This window comes from Meriones unguiculatus, chromosome 21 (assembly GCF_030254825.1).
Source record: "Meriones unguiculatus strain TT.TT164.6M chromosome 21, Bangor_MerUng_6.1, whole genome shotgun sequence".
Classification (NCBI taxonomy): Eukaryota; Metazoa; Chordata; class Mammalia; order Rodentia; family Muridae; genus Meriones; species Meriones unguiculatus.
Window position 1 is genome coordinate 45,779,681 of NC_083368.1, and position 17,960 is coordinate 45,797,640.

Consider the following 17,960-nt stretch of genomic DNA (forward strand, 5'->3'; position numbering starts at 1 on the left):
TGAACTTATTGTATAGATTATTTCTCTGTAATCTCAGTCTCCAGTGTGTTCTGAAAGAATTGCGTGCACGTATGTTCTAAGAAATTAACACAGACACAAAAATCAGTGCTTGCACAAACAGCCCCAAACTGGAAACAGTACATGTTGATCAATGGCAGACAAGGTGTATCTATACAGTGAGGCACTGTATAATTAAAAAAATAACTACAGATACATAAAATATTTATTTTCATTGATTTTTGATGTTAACAGAATCTCGTAGTAGGCTAACATGCAATGTTGTATGGCTCAGGATGGCCTCAAACTCACAGGAATCCACCTGCCTCTGCCTCCCAAGTCCTAGGATTAAGCGTGTCTGGCCGTTATAATAATTATTTTTAATGTCAGAATCTGTCAATATGCTACATTTCTTTCTCTTCATACACTGAAAACGTATATAAACATATAGTTTTGGTGATTTTTAATTCTTCATGTGCTCAGGCCAGATTGTGGCTACTCAAGATGAAACAAACTCAACATGTGAATCCAAGGTTGGCAACCATCTGCAGACTGATCCTGTGATTAAACCTGCAGGCATGCAGTTTCAGACTCATAGAGTCTTATTCCCACAGTGACAACCAAGATTCCAGATGTAGCTAAGAAAACTCACTCCTTTGTGGAGTCCCGAGACAGCTGATGAGGACACAGGCCTTCGAAGCTCCTGCAGAGGAGTCCAGCAGCCAGGAATGCCACCATACCTCCTTTGACATAGCCAGTGTGATTCTGCCAGTTGCAAGCAGGGCTGCACAGCCAGAGACAATAAAATACAGAGGCACTAGTGGGCCAGTGTCCCTCTATTGTTCTGTCACAGTGTCCAGACAAGAGAACCCACTCGCACTGCACTCCAAGTATAAGAGGCTGTCTCCCAAAAGCCTGCCCTGGACGACTAAGGTGCCGAGCACTGAGAATCTTGAATGTGTAACATTGGACAGAAACCAGACTTGGAGAACACAAACAAATTGAATCATTTTTATGAAAGGTGTGTGTCTGTGTGTGTAGGACAATCTCAGGTGTTCTTCTTCCTCAGGCATTGTGGACCTTGCTTTTTCAGAAAGCATCTCTTCTTGAACCTAGAGACCAATTAGGCTAAGCTTGATGACCAGTGACCCCCAGATCGGTGCCTGTCTCTGTCTCTCCAGCACTGGTATCCTGTCCACTATCATGTCCAGCTTTGTTACGTGAGCCATGGGACTGAAATCAAGACCTCATTCTTTTAAGGCAAGAAATGCATAGACAGAGCAGCTCCCCAGCTCATGTATGTAAGAGAGTAAAAACAGACAAAGAGCTTGCTTAAAGTGGTGTTTTTTAATTAGCTTACTAATTTTAATACATTGGCCCCAATAGCCTAAGTTCTAGCTGAAAGAAAACTCAAAAACACAGCTATCGTTTCCCAAAGTTTTGAAAAGGCATGCTGCAAGTAAAAGTCAGCTACAAATATAAGCTAGAACCTCCACCCCCGCCAAACTCTCTCTCTCTCTCTCTCTTTCTCTCTAAAGAGAGGGAGAAGGAATTTTGAAGAAAATAAATATGAGCAAGCAATTAACTCTTTGCTGCCCAACAGCTACACTTAAGCTTTTTTAAATTTAAATTTCCAAGTAGTAGTTTTTGGTCTGTCCCTGTGTGGCTACTTATCACATAACTAAAACACACTTCTCTTTTCTTGAGTAAGATGATCTCTAGCTCAGTAGTTATCACAGCTGCGTCTAAGTGAGGATCCCTTGGCAAGACTCACTCCAGCATGAGCTTTATAACATCTGGTCATGATATTTTGTAAACCATGAATTTAAGATAAGTTTAACTTAGAAATTATAACTTATGAATGAAGGTTAGCTGCAATCTGCCCTTCCTACATGAAACAGTAGGGAAATAGGTGTGGTGGTGGTATGTGTGGGGAGAATCTATTAATGAGAACATGGTGATAAAAAGAAAAATATGGGTAAAATTTCAACCTTCTCTGAAAATATGGTGTACATTATTCTTTGCATCTATATTACAGTGAGGAGCTGGGTTATGGCCTCTCATTTTAATTTATAATTTAGGTCCTGAGTGACTCAAATTATCTTTATAATTAATATCTCCAGATGTTTGGGTTACGATGCTAAATAAAGAACTCTTGTGTTTTAAATTAAGATAATTAGCTTCACCTAAAATTCTGTCTCTCCATTCTGTCTTCTGTCTCCAGAGTATATTCCCATATATATATATTGCCTTGGCTTCTACCATAACTCAACAAAACATTTCAAACTCTCATGTAAGCATTTTCTCCTTATTTTCTTAACAGGGGTGTGCTATTGTAGAACTCTGCTTATATTGCGATGGTGCGGGCAGGCATGAAAAGAGGCTTGTAATTTAAGTTTTGGTTTCTTTGAAAATTCGGTTATATGATGTAAATATGTTTTTTCTTTAATCCCAAGTGTGGGATTTTAGTTTGGGCTCTAGTTGGTTCACAGCTGATAATTTGCCTCCTTCAGGACATGGTCTTTGTCAGCTGGTAACAGCCTGCCTCCTGCAGCACGGAGAGGGGTGTGGCCTAGGACTCTGAGGATATAAATAGGAGATTCCAGAGAGAGAAAGTCTGGCTTGTGGTTTGTGTCAGGTTGGAGAAGACAGAGATGGATGGCGTGGTGGCCTGAAGGAGACAGACAGAGAGAAACGTTTCAATGTAGCAGCTTAGAGGAGGCTGCTTCCTGCGTTTGCTGTTGAAGAAGATTGGTATAGCCCCCAAATAACCCATCAACCGTAACAGTGGGGAGAAGTGAAGGGGTCTGTGCCCCCTCTCTGCACTAATTTTCTCTCTCCTGTAAGGAATAGGGGGTTGGAAGGAAGAGGCTTTAAGGAACCCCAAATAAAATGAGTTTAAAAATGAGCACAACAGAGGCTTCCTTTGATGTCCCCTAGCACAGGTTACCAAGCCAGCCAGGGGGAGGGAGGCTCATGACAGGGATGCCAATGGGAACTCTCAACAACTGGGGGTTCCTGACATTTTTCAAAGCATAGATTCCTCCTCTTGCTCAAAGGATGCCCTGACTTTTAACATGAGTGCAAGAAGTCCGAGTTAAATTGATTTTGTTAATTTGTTGACTCAGAGGACACAATTCATAATTCAATTTGATTTTCTGCTTCTTCTGTTGTTTTCCTGGAAATATCAAAGTCCTTTTCTTATGATTCAGTAAATACCTGCCTCTGTATACTAAATAGGGTTAGGGATGCTGGGGGCATTATCGTTCTGTAACATCTCTAATGCACTGAGAACCACGCTTAAATGCCCCATCCACACCCTAATAATTAGAGCACTGGCTGCTTACTTTGCTCTTTGGCCTGCAAACGCTGCTGAAGCCTTAACTGACTGTTTTGCCACCTTCACTTAGGCTGACAAATTGCCTTACCTGGCAACAGCTTTATTCTCAAGACTCCCAGAGAGAAGTTGGGTAGATAATTGAAGATTTTTATTTCCTTAAGAATCTAAATGCTATCTTTTTTCCATTGTACGGTTTTGGCATCTTTGTCAAAAATCAGGTGTCCATAAGTGTGTGGGTTTATTTCTGGGTCTTCTATTCTGTTCCATTGATCCACCATTCTGTTTCTATGCTAGTACCATGCAGTTTTTATTACTGTTGCTCTATAGTACAGCTTGAGATCAGGGATGGAGATACCGCCAGAAGATCTTTTATTGTAGAGGATTGTTTTAGCAATTCTGGATTTCTTGTTATTCCATATGAAGTTGAGAATTTTTCTTTCAAGGTCTGTAAGGAATTGTGTTGGTAATTTGATAGGAATTGCATTGAATCTGTAGAATGCTTTTGGTAAGATGGCCATTTTTACTATGTTAATCCTGCCAAGCCATGAGCATGGGAGATCTTTCCATCTTCTGATATCTTCTTCTAATTCTTTCTTCAGAGACTTGAAATTTTTTTTTCTTATATAAGTCTTTGACTTGCTTGGTTAGGGTCATACCAAGGGACTTCACGAAACTGAAAAGCTTCTGTAAAGCAAAGGACACTGTCATCAGAACAAAATGACTGCCTACAGATTGGGAAAGGATCTTCACCAACCTTATATCTGACAGAGGGCTAATATCCAGTATATATAAAGAACTCAAGAAGTTGAACAGCAACAAATCAAGTAATCCAATTAAAAAATGGGTTACAGAGCTAAACAGAATTCTCAATAGAGGAACATTGAATGGCAGAGAAACACTTAAAGAAATGTTCAGTGTCCTTAGTCATCAGGGAAATGCAAATCAAAATGACCATGATATTTCACCTTACACCCATCAAAATGGCTAAGATGAATAACTCAAGTGAGAAACACATGCTGGAGAGGTTGTGGAGAAAGGGGAACCCTCCTCCAGTGCTGGTGGGAATGTAAACTTATACAACCACTTTGGAAATCAATCTGGTGCTTTCTCAGACAATTAGAAATAGTGCTACCTCAAGATCCAGCTATACCACTCCTAGGCATATATCCAAAACATGCTCAAGTATACAACAAGGACATTTGCTCAACCATGTTTGTAGCAGCTTTATTTGTAATAGCCAGAATCTGGAAACAGCCCAGATGCCCTTCAATTGAGGAGTGGGTACAGAAATTGTGGTTTATCTACACAATGGAATATTACTCAGCAATAAAAAAACAAGGTAATCATTTGCAGGTAAATGGTGGGAACTGGAAAAGATCATCCTGAGTGAGGTATCCCAGAAGCAGAAAGACACACAGGGTATATACTCACTCATAAGTGGATATTAGACCTATAATATAGGATAAACCTACTAAAATCTGTACACCTAAGGAAGCTAATCAGGAAGGAGGACTCTGGCTAAGATGCTCAATCCCCATTCAGAAAGGCAAAGAAGATGGACATCGGAGGAGGGAGGAAACAGGGAACAGGACAGGAGCCTACCACAGAGGCCCTCTGAAAGGCTCTACCCAGCACGGTATCAAAGCAGATGCTGAGACTCATACCCAAACTTTGGGCAGAGTGCAGGGAATCTTATGAAAGAAGGGGGAGATACAAAAATCTGGAGGGGACAGGAGCTCCACAAGGAGACCAACAGAACCAAAAAATCTGGGCACAGGAGTCTTTTCTGAGACTGATACTCCAGCCAAGGACCACTCATGCACAGAGCCTGGAACCCATGCACAGAGGTAGCCTATGGCAGTTCAGTATCCAAGTGAGTTCCATAGTAATGGGGACAGGGACAGTCTCTGACAGGAACTGATTGGCTTGCTCTTTGATCACCTCCACCTGAGGGGGGAGCAGCCTTACTAGGCCACAGAAGAAGACAATGCAGCCACTCCTGATGAGACCTGATAGTCTTGGATCAGAGAGAAGGGGAGGAGGACCTCCCTTATCAGTGGATTGGGAGAGGGACATGGGTGGGGAAGAGAGAGGGTGGGATTAGAGGGGAGGAGGGAAGGAGGTACAGGGGGGAAACAAAGTGAATAAACTGTAATTAATAAAAATAAAAATAATTTTAAAAAAGAATAAAAAGAATCTAAATGCTTGCTACTTCTGATACCATTTGTGATTTTCATCTGAGCACTAAACTGTCAACAGCAGAATCAGTTCACACTACTTTACATATGTATTAGGATCTAGAAAAACATGCCGAGCTTTCCACGATCTGTATGTATCGAAGATCCAGCGTGAGAAAGCTTCCTAGTCTCAAACAACATGGAGTCAGAACACCTGCGGCATCTCCCTTACTGCACCACCGACTTCACAAATGCGTGTCCAGCATGATTTCGATGACAAAATAAAAAAAACTAGCTGATGTCTATGAAATCATTACTAGCCAAGACCTTCACAGCACTCTCCTGAAGACAGTACTGGTCAATCTCTCAGCCTCCACACAGCAGCATGAAAAGTTTGTCCTCTTAAACACACTTATTTGAAGGCAAGCAAGGAAGATGTCTTTGGATGCTGATGCTTTGTATTTTGTTGAGAAGTTCACCAAGTGTGAAAAGGCAATCCACTGGCTTCGAGTGGTTCCTGATGTCTCACTGGTGACAGACCAATCCCTGACCATCTGCTTTGAGGAAACTGAAATCAGTTTAAAAATTACATGGGCCCAGGGAACAGCTGTGTGAAGGCAGCTAGCACACCCCAAAGACAGGCGGGCTGCATCTGTAAATAGAGTGAGCACATTGGGGCCGTGGAATGCAGGTTTTGTAGCCCCCAAAGAAAGGCGGTATTCGTCCTTACAGGAGATGCAATCAACATTTTGATTATCATCAGTGATCCTCAGGAATTATGCCTGATGCCTATGGTAAGGAGTGCTTCTCAGGTTTAGGATCTTATCACCAGGAGCAGAGTAGGAAGGCTTTCCAGAAAGTTGGGATTTTACTGGATATCATCACAGTCCATACATACTATCGAACCTTAAGCTCACATCACGAGGAGTCACATACATGACATATGCCTACCATAGTATTAAAATATTATTTTAAAAACTCTTAAACCTTTTTCAATTTTAATATCCAATGTATACGTTACTTAAATTTTTCTGTTATATCACGCATATTTTATCCTACCAAAATAATGCTGAAAATGTTAATTTATGCACATATTCAACATTTTATAATAACATAATTCCTCTTTAGGGATTCTTATAAAAGAGTTTTTCTGAAAGAAATCACTTTAAAGTGTTTTTCCCTATGATAAAATTCGGGCTGTCTTAAACTCATTACTTAACATTGTGTTATGATAAAACTACTGATAATTCTTCTTAGACCATAATTTTAGAAATTTAGTTAGTAAATATGTCAAAGTACAAGGCTTTTTAAGGTTATTACTTACTTTAGTGAATGTTTTAAGCACTTAGGAAAATACTTTTATTAAGTAAGGAAGACTAACTAGCACATTTGGATAAAATACTAAGATTTTACTTCCCTACAAAATAATTCTCCAAAGGCCACTATTTTTTAATAACTCTAACTGTTCAGATATATTAGGCTATTTTCAGATGGTCATCCTTTGCCGGTTAAATTTACCAGTTCTGACACTTAAGTTTTTGATTTTACCATCTTCATTTTTTGTGACTGTATTTTATTTTTTTATTTTTTTAACTTTTATTAATTACACTTTATTCATTTTGTATCCCCCCATAAGCCCCTCCCTCCTCCCCTCCCGGTCCCACCCTCCCCCCTTTCTGCATGCATACCCCTCCCCAAGTCCACTGATAGGGGAGGTCCTCCTCTCCTTCTTTCTGATCTTAGTCTATCAGTTCTCATCAGAAGTGGCTGCATTGTCAGGGGTTCTAGGTTATCTCCATGAATAGTCCTTGGTTGGAGTATGAATCTCTGGGAAGTTCCCTGTGTTCAAATTTTCTTGACTGTATTTTATAGAGCCACAATTGTTAGAGTGCTTGAGAGCAAAGACTCTTTTAAAAGGTTAAGAGAATAGGTTTGATTTATTCTGAGAAAGGTTGAAGGACATGGGAATGCTCATGTGCATGAGGGGAGATTTTTATACAAAGCAGAAGTCTTCTTGCTCCACTGATATAAAACATTAGGTGATGGGCTTTCTATTTTAAAGAAGAGGTGTGCATATGGGTTAGAGGGAACGTTGACAGCACATTGTTCTAAAGGGAGGTGGCTCCATTTTAGATATTTTTAGGAAATAAGCAGTGACAGCTTGAGTTGGCTAGCATCTCTAGCATGCCTTCTCCAAAGTTTGACCACAGGTCATCTGTTGTGAAGAACTGAGCAAGCTTACTCTCCAAAGCGAGTCAGCAAATACTTATGTGGCCTCAGGATATATACAAGGTATTTACACTGGACTTCCAGCTCACAGCCTGCACTAAAACAGACCCAGGCACATGCATTTGACCACTTCCCCCTGAGGGGGAGCAGCCTTGCCGGGCCACAGAGGAGCACAATGCAGCCAGTCCTGATGAGACCTGATAAGCTAGGATCAGAGGGAAGGGGAGGAGGACCTCCCCTATCAGTGGACTTGGAGAAAGGCTTGGAAGGAGGTGAGGAAGGGAGGAAGGGATTTGGGAGAGGAAGGGGGCTACAGCTGGGATACAAAGTGAATAAACTGTAATTCATATAAAATAATAATAATAATAATAATAATAATAATAATAATAATAAAAAGAAATGCAGGAGGTGGGAGAATGCTAGAGTATGAGAGGGACTGGCCCACCCTTTACTGTTGCTTTTAATGTATCAAAGGTACTATGCCTGTCATTCTATCTAGTTCCTGTTTCCAAGCCTATGGATTGTATACTATTGTTTACTAGGTACTACCCATGAAAAAACTAAGGCTAGTTTTCTAAGGAAAAACTTAGAAAAATAACTGAAATACTATATTGTACAGATGGTTTTGAAACGCAGGTCTGTCTACAGAGATCAAAGGAATTAAATATTGATCAACTCCAAATTTGGGAGTTCATCTAAGACTATTTAGGAATGGGAAATTATGGGGTTGCAAAGAGCCTTCAAGATGGACCAAGTCAAAACTAGCCAGTTCTATGGGTTAGTGGAGAAGGATTCATGCTTACCATAAAATCTATGGAAGAATTTGAACCTGTCACTTATTCTGTGTGTGTGTGTGTGTGTGTGTGTGTGTGTGTGTGTGTGTGTGTTCATGTGTGTACTGGTATATGCGAATATGTGGATGCCAGGATTCCTCTAGATCTTTTACTTACCCTCTTCCTTCCTTACTGTTCTCTGAAAGGAAACTCTCATTCCCATAGAGAACCTTCCCTTCTGTGGGTCATTAGGAATTTTTTAAGCATAGCTCATTGCATTGCCTGTGACATAGAGTGATTGGTTCCTATTTTCATCTTGGAATCAATTACTCAGTCTGGAGTCCTATTTCACTGTGTAGCTTTGTTGCTGGTGGCGATTGATTGGAAGGCCCTAGAAATAGAGAAGACTGAGATTTCTAACAAGGTTTTTGTCACCATCAGGGAGAAATTCCAGAGATTAGGCCAAGTCAGAAGTGGATGGGTTTTTTGTTTGTTTGTTTGTTTGTTTTGTTTTTGTTTTTGTTTTTGCAGATGGGTGGCACACATTCATGGGGTGAGTTCAGGCTTGCCAAAGAGAGAATACTGTTATTTTGACCAGCATGTTCTATGGATAAGCTTAATAATATTAAAGCAGGAAAATGTCCAGGAATTCCAGAAATGGGTCAGAATTTCCCCAGAATAGGGTCTACTCCCCTTTGTCTTCGTGTGGAGCTTTCTGACTATCACGGCATCAGATGCATGATGAGAATAGGAATTCTGCACAGCTAGTGATGTGGAGATGCTTTTATCATGAAGCAAAGGACGATTAGCAATGGCGACATTGGCCTCATTGGTCTCAGCGCATTTTGAGTTAGAGGACTTATTTACTGTTTGAGCAGTCGCACGGTCCTTCTGTACTGCATTTCAGCGTGGCATGGACCTCTACCCTCGTGCAGTTTTTCCTTTTCCTACACCTGGCTAGTCTACCTCTGCTTCATAATGCCCACTGTGTGCAGGAGCAGGAGGAGCATAAGTCAGAACTCTTTTCTTTTTCTGGAGTTTCTGGAAGCGCTAGTTCTCTTCCAGGTGGGCAATACTTACCCAGTATGCTTCCTCTGTGCTGGGACTGGGTCACACATTAATGCAAGCAAATATGTATAAAAAGGGTTGGTTTATCTCCTTCTCCAAAAGATAGATTTTATAGAATGGGTCTATTTAATGGATGCTCAGCCATACTTTTTTCAGCTCTCCAGTTTTATGTTTAAGTCAGCCATTTGAGCCTCAGCAGAATCCATAAATAAACATCGTCTTTGCTACCTGAACTCTAACTGAAGTATAGAAGGTGAATTTAAGTAGTCACATTACAAAAGGAAGGATGTGACTTTCAAGTGGCAGCCATATTGACTTGCAAAATCTACTTCTCGTGCCCTACCCCCACATGAGTTGGTCAGGGCAGTGGGTTCAAGGCAGAGCCACAGAGTCAGAGAGAGCCAACCCTTCCCCAGGCAGTCCCCACAGAGACAGGGGCTGCCTGGACAGACTTAGCTCTCAGGAAGAAGAAAGAAGGGTTGGTGGAGCTGGAATTGACTTGTTCTTCTCATTGGAACAGTATTCCTGGGCAATGAAGACTTTCTCCTGTGGAGAGGTAAAAGAAACTTGATTTTTGTTTATTTCTTTTATAACATTAATTCCTGCTCCCTGCATATTAGCCATTTGTGTTTTATTTTCCATGAGGAATTTTTGAGTACCCAGTAAGCAGTACTCCTGAACTTTATTACTTTAAAACTCTTAGTCTCACATTTCTCAAATTCAGTTGAGTAATTTCTTCTGCTTTTATTGGCAATGAATTAGGATCACCCCTTCCTGGAGAGGAGGGAAGTTATTTTGTTTTTGTTTTTGTTTTTGTTTTGGCAGAAAAGGGTGAAGAGAACAAAAGCAGGAATGATTGCTTTCCTTTGAGGGTTGGAAAAGAAGGCATGTCCTTACACTTGTGGTTAGCTGGGATCCTCTGATTAGATGCTATGAAGCTCTGGGGTTGTTTTTTGTTTTTTTTTTTTAAATGAGTTATCTTTCAACTCCACCTTGATTTTCTAGTAGGAGTAACTATTCCAGGAGAGTCTGATCTTCTTGGTCTAGTGTAGAAACTTAATCCAAACCAGCAGTCCTCCATACATATTATCCAATGTCACTCTATGGCAAGAGTAATCATTGGTGATTGGACAGTGCAGTTCCCAATATTGTCCATATTTTAATAGTGCACTATCCTGTTTATTTTTATGAGAGATTTTACTTTCAAAATAAGTTTCTTTTACGAAACAGAGTGGCACACATAATTGACCCAGGTCATAACTAAAGTAGGGTCACTTGGGAAAAATGGTTGAAGAAAAAGTGTGGTCAGCTCAGCGCCACACATGGAGCTCACTCCCCCAGGTGGGAGAAATGTAGATTTGTTCTGGAGAATTTAAAATAAAAGATACCAACTCAAAAGTTATCATTCCAGGGGGAGAGAGGAGTCTGCTCACATCTTTCTCTAAGGTGTGGGTTGTACCCCTATTTGATATTTTCATGATCTACAAATCTCTAATGATGAAAATTCTCCTCCCCCTTGCTCTCTCTGTGTGTGCACACACACGAATGTGTGCATACTCGCACACCTGTGTCTCTGTGTGTATGTATATGAGGGAGACTATCGTGTAACTAATCTAGTAAAATATACTTAAAACCCAACATTTGAACTTTCTTCAAATGATATCCACCCATTGCTTAACTAACAAATAGAAGGAGGAAATTCATTGTAAAGTGGATCCTTTGCTTTTGGCAGTTTCCCTTTGCTCTATTGTCATGAGATCTGTCATCTCATTCAAAGTTCTTGGACTCCCTGGTAGTCAGCCTTCACACTTGTCTTTGAAATGGCTTCAGCAGCCATCTTTGTGCTATCTCATCACCTCACCTAATTTGCATTGGTCTGATTCATTCATTCCCTAGCTGGGTTATAGGGTATGCTTTTCCCCAGTGGTACCCATGCTGTTAAGCTGCGTCTCACTGACTATTATCACAGTAAGATTCAAAACGCTCATTTGGCAAAGACCTACTGCTCTTGATAGAAGACAGAGAATTTAACAAATGAGCACACAGAGTGTTTGAGACCGGCTTTTAAAATAAGATCTGAAACCCATTTTGCTTATATTAAAATAGTTTTCTCCGACGATGAAAAAGCCTCCTGGCAATCCGAGGGTTGTGTGACATTCAAGTCTACCCAGAGGAAGCAGCCAAGCAGAGAGACTCTCTGCTTTACAGATTTGCATTGTCCTGCTAACTTTCCCGTGCCAAAACCACTCAGTTGCTCCCTTTCACCAACATCTAAGGTCACAAGACAGACAGTTCTTTCTTGATTACTCAAACAAACACACGTCTGATTCAGAGGAGGAAAGAGAGTTGCCAACAGCCAATGCCTAGGAAGGGCAAGGCTGCCTTTGCTTTATAAGCCAACCTGATGAATCACCACGTCCATGACTAATTGTGGTGTTAGAAATGTGCCCAGGAATATAGCCTGGTTTTTAGAAAGGGAAATTCTAAAGGAGACCCAGAGAAATAAGAAAGAGAACAAGACACGTGTGCACGAATATACAGATGGCACGATCATGCCAACGAGCTTAGTGAGTCTCTTTCTCTGCAATAGGCAATTAAGTCCTAGAAAAATGTGACATTGGCATTGATATCAGCATGGCTTTCCTCACAGCAGTTAACTTCATGAGCTCAAAAAAGATTTTCCAAATGTTTTCTGAAGCTCAGAAGGTTAAGCCCAGACATAAACATAGACCGATAAAAATAGACTGATGCTTCTGTGTATAAAATATATGTGTGTGAACGTTCGAACATGTATGATATAAATATGTGTGAACAAAAGTATGTACATGCATGTCTAAATAATCGAAATGCATATGCAATGGGTGTGCATACCCAAAAATCTATGCTCTCACTATCCTTACGAAGATATGCTTTTAAGACAGACATAGTTGTGTTATTTCCCCGAGACAAGGTCTTTCACTATGTAGCCTAGACTGGCCTCCAACTTGAGACCCTTTTCTCTCAATCTTCTACACATTAGGAGTACAGATGTGTACCACTATGCCCAGCAAGAAAAACATTGTTCTGTCCATGAATTACACTGTTTGTTGGTGAAGACAACATACAAAGAGAAAATTTCAATACAGGGCAAAGCAATCAATGATGGACACCTGCAGAATAATGAGAGAACCAGGAAGGGACTCTTAGATGGAGGAGGGAGGAAAACTGAAGGGAGAGATTTGAGCAAGTGAGAAATGAGCTGATCTTTCTTTTATGACTTGTTGCTGTCACGTTTTGTGGAGGAGCGATCTGGGTTAGTAAGTGAGTGGTAGGAATCTCAGAGAAAGAGTAAACCAGACAGCTAGAACAACCCTGCCTCCGTTGATGAACTTGACAAACTACTCCAAAAACTTTAGCAAACAGAAACTAACAATGAACAGAAAAAATAACGTATCATGAATAAATGCAGTTCACCTAAATGCAGAACATCTAAAATTCAAATTAACTGGTTTTAAGAATAATAAAAATAAAAGAAATAAATTTAAAAGATAAAAATCAATGTAAGGTCAGACATATTTTTAAAACAGGATCACCTGGGCACAAACAAACAACAACAACAACAACAACAAATTGGCCAAATTCCACATCTCTTCATGATAGAAAGCACCCATTCTGGCAATCTAGGACAGAGGTACACGTCCTTAATTCGGTCAAGGACTCCATCTACAATAAACAGTATAGAAGTCATAGCATTCCTACTTCGTGAAATGCTATGCAATGAGATGGGAGAACAAAAAGGGTTTCGGGAGAAGAGTGTTTGCGTGCATGTGTGTGCATGTGCATGTGAGAGAGAGAGACAGTGTATGTGTGTGAGGGAGAGGCTGATAGGGACAGAGAGTCAAAGAAAAACAAATAAACAAACACCAAACAAGGATGTTGCTGCATATACCTAGACTCACTAAGTAAGAAAAATCCCCAAGGAACCACAAGAGTCCTAAGAACTAGCAAATGACTTCGGCAAAATTTTCATAATAAAAGCTCTCTGTGTACATGTCAGTCATATTTTTTAAATTCTGGTGCTTTGTGGCAAAAAATAAGAAGTTTAAAGTTTAAAATAGCTTAATTTAGACTTAAATGACCTAACTCCATAATTTTTTTAGGTAGGAAACTAAAACAAAATGGATGTATAAAGAGATAGAAAATAAAAATATGAAAGAGAGAGAAACTCAAGAAAATGTGTATAACTTTTATAGAAATTGAAGACAATGAGCAATAAACGATGTGCTGTCTGTGGAGATGGCTCAGCGTGTCCTTGTCCCGCAAGCACAAAGACTTAAGTTCAATCCCTGGAACCCACATAAAAAAGACAGATGTGACACCACAGTTGTGATCTCAGCACTGGGAGGCAGAGACACTCATTGGCTCACTGGTGGGCTAGCCTAGACTAATCAACAAACTCGGAGCCAACCAATGGGATGCTTTATCTGAAAAGCTAGGGTGATTGTTTCCTAAGGAACTACACCCAGGATCAATCTCTGGCCTCCACCTGCACACACGTGCACACCCCTGCAGCACGTGCTGGAACATGAACCTGTGGGAACACACACAAAGGTGTGCCATTAGGCTGTGGATATTGTTCAATGGCGGCAGCGTATGATGTGTTCAGTAGTGTAGAGCTTCTAGGCTTGATTCCCAGCGCTGACAAACAAAAGGTATGCCACGTATACCATGTGCCTAGATGAGCTTATGAGGCCCCAGATAGTCCCTGCTCCCCTCAGTGACACTGGAGGGTCTCCTAACCAGCTCACTGTCTGACATAGCACCACTCTGAATCCAATCACTCAATCAAGACCACAGAGTGCCTTGTGACCTCACCTCTTCTCTGCACACAAAACCCGCATCAAAATTCCACTTCTGCCTTTTCCCCGAAGTATTTCCTGGTATTCAGCTTCTGATGGCTTGCCTGTATTCTTTCTTAATGGGAAAAATTAACATGAAAGGGTCGTAACAAGGTTAATTAGAGATACGAAGCATCATAGTGTTACTTAGGTCAATAGAAGGAAATATAGAATATCTCTACAGTCCAGGTGAAAGGAGACCATGGCGCGGGCTCAAGTGGCAATGGTAAAGATGGCGGGGAGGATTTTTGTATGTATCCAGAAAGTAGGGGTGGTGATTATTGATAAAAATATAGAATATGAGAGAAAAGTGAATATAAAGTTAACCCCAAAATGGCCATTTTTTTCTGTTGATTAGAAGGTCAGCAATATATGCAATTTTTTGGGAAAGAGAAAATTTTAGGAAGAAAATTGCCCCCCCAAACCTCTAAGAATCCTATTATGGAAAAGGTAAGTTTAATGTGCCTGCCTTCCTTCCTTCCTTCCTTCCTTCCTTCCTTCCTCCCTCCCTCCCTCCCTCCCTCCCTCCCTCCCTCCTTCCTTCCTTCCTTCCTTCCTTCCTTCCTTCCTTCCTTCCTTCCTTCCTTCTGTTTCATTCTTTCCTTTCTATTTCTTTAGGAAGATATAAGATCTTAGCAGTTGTATATACATATCTAAAGTTCATTGAAATGTCAGTCTTGGAGAGTTATGCTTACCTTTACAAAGGTATTTAAAACCAAAGGCTTTGTCAAAGATGAAGAGGAGAGGAAGACAAAGAAACACAGAGACACAGAGAAAGAGGACAGAGACAGAGAGACAGACAGACAGAAACATATAGAGAGAAATGGAGAGACAGACAGAGAGAAAACACCTAAATGCAGCGTTCTAGTGCTTAGTGATTAGAAAGACTGCATGGAAATTGACTGAGTTGCACAGACTTTGGGTCTGGTTAATTTGGGTGTGTAATGTTGTAATTCATTTACAAGATTTTGTTTTTGTTTTTGTTTGTTTTGTTTGAGACAAGGTTTCTCTGTGTAGTCCTCGCTGTCCTGGACTCACTTTGTAGATCAGGCTAACCTCAAACTCACAGAGTTCTGTCTGCCTCTGCCTCCCTGAGTGCTGAGATTACAGGTGTGTGCCACCACGCCTAGCTTATTTACAAACTTTTCTAATGATAGAGTCTATAATTTTTTAAAGTAATGCCAGTATAGACAAAAGGGAGAAAAATGTGATTTCCTTAATGATATCCAAATAATACATTAGTAAGATGGAGTTGCTGTCAGTTCCTGTACTCATTCCTCTTTATCATCTCAGGCATTCATTCAGCACAGTAATGCTGTTTGGGGGTTGCTACTGTGATCCTGTGTTAGGAACCAGTCGGTTACAGACCACTGCAGTGGGCCTGCTGTTTTCTGTACAGCTACTGAGCTGTTAGCTAGAACCTGAGGCCACACGTTCAATAGTCAGAGGGCATGAGCTCTCAGACTAGCAGGCTGGTGAAGGAAGGAGAGTGCACATGGAGCTCTGAACACTCAAAAGGGAAACTAAGCTGCACAGGAAACACTGAGGAAGGGGGCGTGATGAAATGCTGGATTTAAAGACTGCTTTGCTATAGTAGAATGTTTTCTAATGAAAGATTTAGGTAAGAGTCTTCTACTTAAGAAAGTGAATACAACATTTTTCAAGTTGAGTTTGGAGACAGACTATATATCCTGCATTTGGAAGAGAAAGGCCAAAAGCTGAAAACTCTAAAAGCAACTTTATGAGGCAGACAGAATTCCTTTGGGACTTGATATTAAACTATTTTCAGTAGGGAGCACAAATATTTTGTCCAAAACACTAAGAAACGCCTTTGAAACGTCTCCTAATAGGGTCATACATAGCCTGTTGTAAAACACAGAAGTCAGCTTGCCCCTATGCCTCTGTTATTAAGGTGATTTAAAACGAAACAGGAGTCTACCAACAAACCTTGTTGTATAAATGAGCTTCATGAGTCCCTTACTCAAAAAAGAGGGAGGGAAAGAGGAAGAGAGAGAGACAGAGGGGGGAGGAAGAGTAAGAGGGAGACTGAGGAAAACATCTGACATCAATTTTTAGCTTCTGTATGCATTCACTCACTCACACATGTATCTTAATCCGTATGTGAGCACACACCTGAACATGTACATACACACACTTGCACCCACATGCAAAAATACACACATACACACACACACGCTTGCTTCTCTGTGTGCAGAAATGAAAAGAAGGAAAAGGAATTATATTTTTAATCTTAACTCAGACGATGGCAATTTATTACTAAGCGTAGATTTTTTTTTTCTGTGTTATTCGAAACTGACTCTTAACTTCTGTAAATTTTTATGTTCCCTGGAGGGGTGAATGCATTAAGAGCTAAACATAACTATTTGTTGCTCTTTTTACCTGATAAAAACAATTCCAGGACCTGTAGTGAGAAATAAGCGGCCAAACTGATTGGGGTACTCTTGCAATTGCGATATGGAACTAGGAAGTCCAAAGCTGTGAAGCAGATGGAATAGCTTTCCACCTGAAGTGGATACACCAGTAGACAGCAAATGGTAACTGTTAATTCTCTGATTAGCCAGAAAAACCAGCTCCACCATTTTGGTCCAAATTTAAGGCAAGCATTTATTAAATACTAGTTACTGACGAAGAGATGGTCTTTGGTCAGGACTTCGGACCTGGATTTTCCAGCTAACATGGCCCAGCAACGTGTTAAGGGGGCTGGGGGGGGGAAGCGGGGGGAGTTGAGGGATAAGGACAAACCAATAGGCAATAGGCCACGTACTTTCCCATGAAGCTTTGTTATATCTCAAGAACTACAATTCCCAGCATTCCAGTAAGTTACCTGGTTACTGGGGCTTACAGGTTAATTTTGGGGTATTACAGTAATAGTACCTACCTTCTCCTTCCTGGGTTTTCTTCTCTCTTGAAGCTGTCTTTCCGTGTACCCTGGGAATTTCTCGGGTCCGCTAGAAACTTCCCCAGTGCGTAAACCCTTGCATCCGTCATTTTCACCTTAGGAAGGATCAAAGTTGCCATGTCTTCTCTCTCTACAGGCTTTTATTTTAATCTTTGTTTACAACCTGACTTGGAAACCGCCCCCCCCCCCCCACACACTTTACTTACATTTTAAGCACCGAAGATTAGTGTTAGAACGTGTGTTGCTTAGCGGAGTAGCCCTGAGAAGCCTATTGTGCAGCTCAAGTGACAATTATATGCGTCATGACACACAGCTAGTCCAAAAATAAACTACCATACATTGCACAAAATAAGTAAATCCGGGGTACTTAAATCACAGAATCTCAAAACTGGGTGGCACCCTTAATTTCATTATTTCCCTTCATCCCATTCCAGGCAATAATGTTCTTCATGAAAGCACTGACAGATGGTTGATAACTTGCATTGCTAGTTTGATTTTCTTATTAAAATGGCTAGATTTCAGAATCTAGCTTCTTGGCAAGGTGCTTTTCAACAGCAGAAATGCATCTGCTCAGGGCCC

General features: G+C 40.7%; 1 long non-coding RNA gene across 1 annotated transcript; it reads right to left on the bottom strand.

The window, feature by feature from the left end:
- Window positions 1–355: 355 nt before the first annotated feature.
- LOC132649680 (uncharacterized) lies at window positions 356–17,649 on the bottom strand. The gene is made up of 3 exons (XR_009588164.1): window positions 17,361–17,649; window positions 3,426–4,021; window positions 356–2,668 (listed from the first exon to the last, which is right to left on the bottom strand). It is a non-coding gene; the product is annotated as an uncharacterized LOC132649680 (long non-coding RNA).
- Window positions 17,650–17,960: the final 311 nt, after the last annotated feature.